The sequence below is a fragment of the Phyllostomus discolor genome, chromosome 2, assembly GCF_004126475.2.
Source record: "Phyllostomus discolor isolate MPI-MPIP mPhyDis1 chromosome 2, mPhyDis1.pri.v3, whole genome shotgun sequence".
In the NCBI taxonomy this organism is placed as follows: Eukaryota; Metazoa; Chordata; class Mammalia; order Chiroptera; family Phyllostomidae; genus Phyllostomus; species Phyllostomus discolor.
Window position 1 is genome coordinate 14,313,378 of NC_040904.2, and position 8,654 is coordinate 14,322,031.

General features: G+C 38.0%; 1 pseudogene; it reads right to left on the reverse strand.

The window, feature by feature from the left end:
* Window positions 1-5,391: 5,391 nt before the first annotated feature.
* LOC114491004 lies at window positions 5,392-5,747 on the reverse strand (annotated as a pseudogene).
* Window positions 5,748-8,654: the final 2,907 nt, after the last annotated feature.

Below are 8,654 nucleotides of genomic sequence, written 5' to 3' on the forward strand. Positions count from 1 at the left end.
ACTACCGTACAGACACTTGAGAGTTAGGTGGTTCGTGCCTTGTTAATTTCTTCAGCCATTAGAAAGATTGATTCGTTTGCTCAGCCTTTTCATTTGCTTGGTTCAATTAAAAGTAAACACCAAAAGAGTAAGCACTTAAACAAATACTTCTAAGATTTGAGGGCATGGTTTGTCATTCACACACATGAAAACCTATGAAACACTGGTGTCCTCTGAGAGGTAACACAGAGAGGCATGTGCAGTCTTCTAAGACAGGTGGCAGCTGATGCGCAGATGATAGGGGAGAAGAGCGTGGAGTAAGAGAACAAAGGCCTTGCCATTTGGTGAGGACGGCATGGGTCCTTTCATAGTCAATGTCAAAACCATTGGACTCACAGAGGACTTCATTTTCTATATTCATTTACTAGTTATATTTATATTTTATATTGAATATTTATTAGTTCATTCATTAATCTATTAATTCATTCAATATTACTAACACTAAAACTATTTTACGTATTTCCTCCTATTAATTTGGGGCTATAATGAGCGGTAAATTAGGATATTTCCTGAACATTAAATGCTACCTCAAAAACCAACAAATGAACAACCAAATTGTAGAATTCAATTTAAATTATAAAGGTATTTTTAAAATGTATTTAGTATGCCTTTGCTTTGTAGGCTGACATTATTGTAAATTCTACTAATTAATCAGCAAATGAAGTGGTAACTAGGTGTACTATTTTTGTTCTAACTTTGTTCTAACTTTGTAATTACTTACATGTAAAATGTGTGAGTCTAGTTAGAGTGGTGTCTATTAAAATTTCAATTTCCAGCTAAGTTAATAAGTACATAGGGAAGGAAATGCTTGTAAAATTATTATAATTAAGCTGCTTTAAATGGCCACATTTTGAGAATACAAGGAAATGAGTAGTTAGTTCCCTGAAGAGATGTGAACACACTGTAAAGACCAAAATGTACTTGAAAGATTTATAGTAATTAGCTGTTTTTTTTTTTTTCATCATTCCAGCTTCTTTGACTGGAGTTAAATCCACCTTGAGAGGACACATTCAAGATCATACAAACAGTCACTCTACAATGTTGGCAGGTGAGGAAACAAAATATATCAATTTTTCAAAAGAAAGTTAGTTCTTCCTACCATGTACTTAAAAACAAACTAAAACAAACTGGAGTAGTCTATCTTTTTGAAAGTTGCTCTTCTCATTTTTCTTATGTAATCCAAGCAAGTACCACAAAAGTTGATCTAAGAGTTTAATGTTATTTTAAAGATATCTTATAGATATACATTAAATAACATTTTAGGAGGTGCTTAGGAAATAAAAAACACAGTGAGAATATAAGAGTTAGGATCATTACCTGTTTAGACCTTTATTTTTCTTCTTTACTTTTTTGTCCTCTCAACACAGGATAGGAATTTGGGGAATAGTGTACTAATTGCTCTGGAGAGGTAGGACTGTAGGGTAGAGAATACTAGATGGAATTATGAACAGCTACAGTATATAGCCGTAAATTAACAAAGATATTTTGGGAAAAGCATCAGCACATTACTTGTTGCATAAATTGAAGACAGCAGTTCATTATAGGCAACACCATCTACCTTCTTGTATCTCTCAAGACTTCTTGATTGCCTGTCATCTTGTACTACTTGATTTGGAGTGCCTTACACCTATCTGACTGCCAACGTCAACCAAAATTTGCTCTACCTGATCACAATATGCCATTTCATTTTTCTAACTTCAATAGTATTAGTTTTATATTTTGGTATTGATTTGGTTATTTTCAGCAATTGCAGCTAAAGTGTAGTCAATGTGGAGACAATTCTTCATCCCTCTCTACCTGGATCTTTGGGACATTTCCATCTTGTGAGCCTGTGGGGATTCTAGTCTCCATGTCTGGCTCTTCCCTGTAACAAGACTGGGGAGAGACCCAGGCTCATCCACCATGGCTCTGCATCTCTGTAAAGGAGTGATGGTTTGGATGCCCAACCTTTTGGCCTCTCTGGGCCACACTGGACTAAGAGTTGTCATGGGACAAGCATTCAATACATTGCAACACGTAATCACAAAAAAATCTCATATTGTTTTAAGTAAACTTATAATTTTAGGTTGAGCCGAATTCATAGCTATTCTGGGCCACATGTGGTCTGCAAACTGCAGGTTGGACACCCCTGGAGATGGGCAGAAGCACCTAGCTAGGCCAATTAAAATCTTCCTCTGAATTTTTCCATGGGAAATCATGACAAGTGCCATAGAAGGTCTGTCTGGAAAACGTCTAGCCATTGTTAATATAGCAAGAATGGTCTGTGGGACATCGATGCAGCTAAGGAGAGTAGACTGGATTGTGCATGCCTGAACAATGACAACTTTATTGTACTACTCAGTGGGGGTGGTAGATGCCATTGAGTGAGTATGTGCATGCTGTAGCCATCACAATCAAAATGAGTGAGCAAGTAAAATAATGAATCTGCAATGAATTTTGTGTTAAGCTTGAACATTCCTCCACAGAAACCATTGGCTGATTCAGAACCTGACAGCTATGGGCAACTGGTGATTGGCAGCTTCATCACGACAATGTACCCACTCGTGCATCACAGTCTCGTGCAGAGTTTTTTTTTTTACAAAACATCAAATCACCCAGGTGACTCAGCTCCCCGTCAGCCCAGTTTTGGCACCCTGTAACTTCTGGCCTTTCCCAAACTAAAATTACCTTTGAAAGGGAAGAGATTTCAGACCATCAGTGAAATTCAGGAAAATATGATGGGGTAGCTGATGGGGATTGGGAGAACTGTGTGAGGTCCCAAGGGGCCTACTTTGAAGGGGGCTGAGGAGTCATTGTCCTGTGTACAATGTTTCTTGTACCTCGTATCTTCTTCAATAAATGTCTCTACTTTTAATATTACATGGCTGGATACTTTCTGGACAGACCCTATATATCCTTATTTGGATCACTAGGTGAGAGGATAGAATTTGGGGGTTTCTGGGTGTTACTTTTCTTGGTTGTGAGAAAAGCCTACCTGAAGCAAAGATGCGTGGAGCTGATTGACATAAAAGAGAAGCAGAAACAACCTGGGCTAGCACTGGGGAGAGAGCCGCGGCCGCGTTGCCGGAGCCCGTCTCAGTGCCTGAAGCAAGCATCCCTGCTGAACCTCTCAGTGATATGAATCAATAATATCCCCATGTATCGGCTGGTTTGAGTTCAGCTTCTGTCACTTAAGGCAGAAAAATTCAATTAAACTCATTAGCGGTAAAGAAGCTTTACCTAAACCCATATTGTGAAAGTGTTAGAGTTATTTGGAAGCAATTTTCTTTGCTAATAATAAATGTAAAATATTTATAATAATTTATGTCAAGTTAATATAATTGATATAGAACTTCATATAGTTTTCAAAGAGATGGTGTAGCCATGACCTCATTGAATTTTTGCAATAATATTTTAAATTAGAGAGGACAAGTATGTTTACAGTTTATAAACAGGGACATTTAATTATATTACATGCTGTCATTAACGCATATAACAAATAGTTGACTTGAGATTGGAACTCAGGAATTTTGATGCTAATTTGTGGGTTTTTCTCACATTGCAAACATCTTTGTTGTTTTGTGTTCCCCTTCTTGATTTTTCCCATCTTCCCACCATCTTTTTAAAAAAATTTTTAAAACTATTTTTTTCTTAGATTTTTATTTATTTATTTATTTATTTTTACAGAGGGAAGGGAGGGAGAAAGAAAGAGAGAGAGAGACACATCAATGTGCAGTTGCTGGGGGCCGTGGCCTGCAACCCAGGCACATGCCCTGATTGGGAATCGAACCTGTGATGCTTTGGTTTGCAGCCCCTGCTCAATCCACTGAGCTATGCCAGCCAGGGCCCCACCATCTCTTTATAATTTCCTGGAGGTTCCACTCCGCAGCCACACTTCATCCCTCTGCTACTGCCGCCTCCGCCCTTCCCAGCCTCCCTGCTCAAACAGTTACATGTTTGTAAGCGAAGTCATGGTGTAGGCAGAGAGTGTGAGTTGCCAGAGAGAGCAGTGGAAACTCGAAATTGCGAATCACAGTTAGAGAACTGAATAATGTCCCCTGCACAGACAAGTACTTGGTTTTCTAGTACTCCATCAACACGAAAGGAGGCTCTCGTGGCCATTCTTCCTGCTAACCTCTCACTCTCCCCCCTTGTGGAAGCCATGGGCCTATGTGTATCCATTTAGTGGACCTGAGATATGATTATCCGGATGTGATTCTCAAGAATTCCCTGGAGGGCTTGTTGAGACACTCCAGATTTTCTGATTCCTATGCCTGGGATGAGACCTGAGAATGCATTTATAACAAGTCCCAGGTGGCGGTAATGCTACTGGTCCCAGGATCCTGTGCCCAGAACAACTTGTTTAAAGAAGAATTTCTCTTAAGGAGATAGAAGGAGTTAAAAGTTTTCTGGATATACAAGGAATCTAACTTTATCTTTCTCTCTAGCCATTCAGAATTCACGACAAAAATTACTGGACATCACACTGTTGCTGGTAGTGCAGTAGTAGTTTTATTTATTTATTATTTTGTTGTCAGTTATTGAGTCTCAGGCTATTTCTATACACAGGGGTCATGGGAGGCAGTATGAGATAGTGGTTGAGAGTACAAGACTTAGGTGAGGCAATCCTGAGTCCGAATTTTGGCTTTGACTCTTGCACACTGTGATTTTAATCTCGTTAATCAAGTTCTTTCTTATGTTTCTTAAAATAGAGATGATGTTATCATCTACCACTCTGTGTTGTAGTGGAAATAAATAAGATAACTAATGTAATACACTAAACTCTGTGTCTAATACATTTGTATTGAATATGATATTCAGAATAATTTATTACATGATTTAAAAAGTACTTAGGTAAAGTCAAAATATGATCATTGGCAATATATGTTGGTATATCCAAACTGACTTCCAAATGAGCTTTGAAGCATAATTGCTTATAATTTGATGACTGTAGGTAAATGGTGTTTAAGCAGTCTACAAAACAATCTATAATATTTTTCTCTTAGTCACTGACATAAGGTGGCAGATATAAACATATTCAGTTGTTTCTTACTCTGTTTTGAGTTTTGCTCCACAGGAACAAGACTTGTTGATGGTACCTACCACACAATGAAAAAATGTGAAAGGCAGGCAGAGTCATCAGAGACAGGCTTTATCACACACAGGGCACTCACGTTCCAGACGTGATCTTGTTGTTCATATTGTCCTGTTGGCCCTTGTACATTCCTTTGAGTTTATGTAAAATAATTTTTCTATATGCCCCTCTTGCCTGGCTGATTTATATTCATCATTTAGATTCCACTTTTTCACTTTAAGCATCCTATGAATTTCTTTTTTTTTAAGTTCAGATTTTTATTGACTGTTATAAGAGGTTTAGTCAAGAAGTCCAAAGCCCACACCATCATCAGACTCCTCAGATCCTTCTTTCTTTGCTTCCACTTTCTTTTCCACCCAAGGATGGGGCAGCAGCAGTGGAGGGGGCTGGACCTCCTGCTGGTGCCGAATTAGCTGCTGCTGGCAGGTCCACCAGCCCCTACATTGCAGATGAGGCTCCCAATGTTGGCATTGGCCAGAGCCTTTGCAAACAAGCCCGGCCAGAAAGGTTCAACAGAAAGGTTTACACCAGCTGCTTTAATAAAGGCACTGATCTTATCTTCTGTCACCGTCACCTCATTGTTTTGCAGAATAAGGGCTGAGTAGATGCAGGCGAGCTCCCAGACGCAGGCCATGGAGTAGGTAAAAGTGGGGCCAGCGCTGCCGGGAGTGGTGCTCATTGCGGGATGAAGTGAGGGCCTCACGCCAACGCGGACTTAGCTTCCTCAGAAGGTCCAAGCACCTTAGCGGCAGCTGGGGAAAAGGCTTATTTCTTAATAGAAATGTAGAGATAATAGAATAATAACTTTAGTATACTGAATTTTAATTCAATATGTTATTGTCTATGTCCCATTATTAAAAGTTCCTTGAAAACAGAGACCATCTATAGTTAATTCATACAAATAAATGTTTACTGAGACCCTACAAATAAGCATTTACTGAGGGCATAGAATAGGTACCGGGTATACAGGGATAGATGAATACAACTCTATTTTCCCATGTTACCAAGAAAATTTATGAGTAGATGAAAGCTACTTTTGATTAGGATTCAGGAAAAATACTCCTTTCCGGTCCCTTAATTTGATCTTCAATGATCATAAAAAATTAGCTAACTGAACAGCATAGTGAAGACTATTTTAGGCAAAGTATATATCTATGAATAACCTAAGCTGAGACAGAACTTGGTGAACTCCAGAAAAGAAGGACACAAGGTTTGTTGGACCATGGTGAGCAAGGATGGTGCTGGATGCAAAGTGAACTTGAGGGTATAATATCATGGAAACAAAATCAGACAGTCCTTTTTGTTGATGTTAAAGACTGAATAATAGACACAAAGCCAGAGGGCATTTTTAGTAGAATGCAAATAAAAAAGAATTCAATGAGGATTAACTGAGTCAAATGCTGCAGAAGATCAAAAAAAAAAGTGAGGACTGGAAGGGCCCCTTTGGAAATTCGTCAGAGCAGTTTTGACAGTGTGGAGGGAGTAGGTATCAGCCTTGCATGACTTGGGGAGTGGTTACAAAGGCAGGAAGAAGAGACAACATATGAAAAATTCTGTCAAGAGCCCTGATTCATTATAGAAATAGGGTGATAGATGGATGGGGGCTGATGGTTAACAAAGGCTATTTTTCAAAAAAAGAGAAGAAAAGTGGGGCACTTAGGCTGTTTCCAGCCCTTGGCTGTTGTAAATTATGCTGCTATAAAAATTGGGTTGCATAGGCTCTTCTGAATTGATATATTAGGATTCTTAGGGTATACTCCCAGCAGTGGAATTGCTAGGTCAGAAGGCAGTTCCATTTTTAGTTTTTCAAGGAAATACCATACTGTGTTCCACAGTGGTTACACCAGTCTGCATTCCCACCAACAGTGCACTAGGGTTCTGTTTTCTCTACAACCTCACCAGCCCTTGTTTGTAGATTTGGTAGAGTTCTTTATATATTTTGGAGACCAAACCCTTGTCCGATGTATCATTGGCAAATATGTTCTCCCATACAGTCTGTTCCCTTTTCATTTTGGTTTCTTTAGCCATGCAGAAACCTTTTAGTTTGATATAGTCCCATTTGTTTATTTTTTCATTTACTTCCTTTGCCCTAGGGTATATATTGGCAAATATATTGCTAAGTGGGATATCTGAAACTTTCTTGACCATGTTTTCCTCTAGGACTTTTATGGTATCATGACTTATATTTGTCTTTTATCAATTTTGAGTTTATTCTGGTGTATCAGTAAATGAGTGGATCAAAACACTGTGGTACATTTACACAATGGAATACTACACAGCAGAAAGAAAGAAGGGGCTCCTACCTTTTGTGACAGCATGGATGAAACTGGAGAATATTATGCTAAGTGAAATAAGCCAGTTGGTGAAAGACAAATACTGTGCCATCCCACTTACAAGGAGTCTTGAATAAACAAATAAACTAATGAACAAAATAGAACCATAGGAATGGAAACATAGAACAAACGGACAATGACCAAGGGGAGGGGAGAGGGGGATAATGGTGGGAAGAAGGGGAAGGGACTGGTCAAAGAACATGTATGAATAACCCATGGGACATGGACAATGGTGTGGGAACTGACTGTGGGAACAGGAGTGGGATGGATGGAGGAGGGCAAAGTGGGAAAAATTGGGACAACTATAATAGAACAAGAACAAAAAAGAGAAAAAAGTGGGAAATACATACATAGACCATGATCGAGTATGTTTCAGGTAAATAATTTAACATGATTTTAATTTTATTTAAAATACCAAAGTGAAATTATTCGTCCAGTAAAAGGAGAGTCTAGAGTCAGACATTTGTTATAACTCAGAGCCATTTATTTTTATATATTTTATGCTTTAGTCTTAAAAGTTCAACTCTAAGCAGAGACTTTTTGTAGTTTTCATACCTAATACCTAAAGTCTAATCTGTTACAAGTTATCTTAAAATCTCTAAATGTCAAGAAGTATGTTTTTTCTATATAAAATCCTGAGTTGTGTTTCTCTTTAAACTTTACAGATATCAATGCTTCCCATAAGCACAGCAATTACTTCTACCATGATATCAGCATTTCAGTCCTTTAATTACTAAAGATAAACATATTGTAGATGTTTAGTAATGTACAGGAGTTTTTTAAAATCAAGGAAAAAGCAAGAATGATAAACATAAATTCTGTATCCATATCTTTTTAAATTATAGTTCCTATGGAAAAGGATTACTTCAAAAAGAAAAGGATGTTATTCTTTTCATACATGAAAAATACTTGACCAGAATTTTTAACCTCACAGATATAATCAGTTGGAGTGAAGTGATGTTTCACAAATAAGACAAAAGCCTCAAGTATCGTGCTGGTATTCCTCAGGTGAGGAAGAAAAAACTTTTTCCTCACATTTTCCATGCATTTTCATCACAAGAAAGTCCATTTTATAAACAAAAATTGTCCATCTCAGTAGGAGAAGTTGAAGGTCAAAGTGTCACTAAAGTTTTCAGCAAAAGCTCTGAGCTTTCTGGTTGTTAGTTACTGAATGGAATAAAGAAGATTTTTTTTAAACCAGTACTATC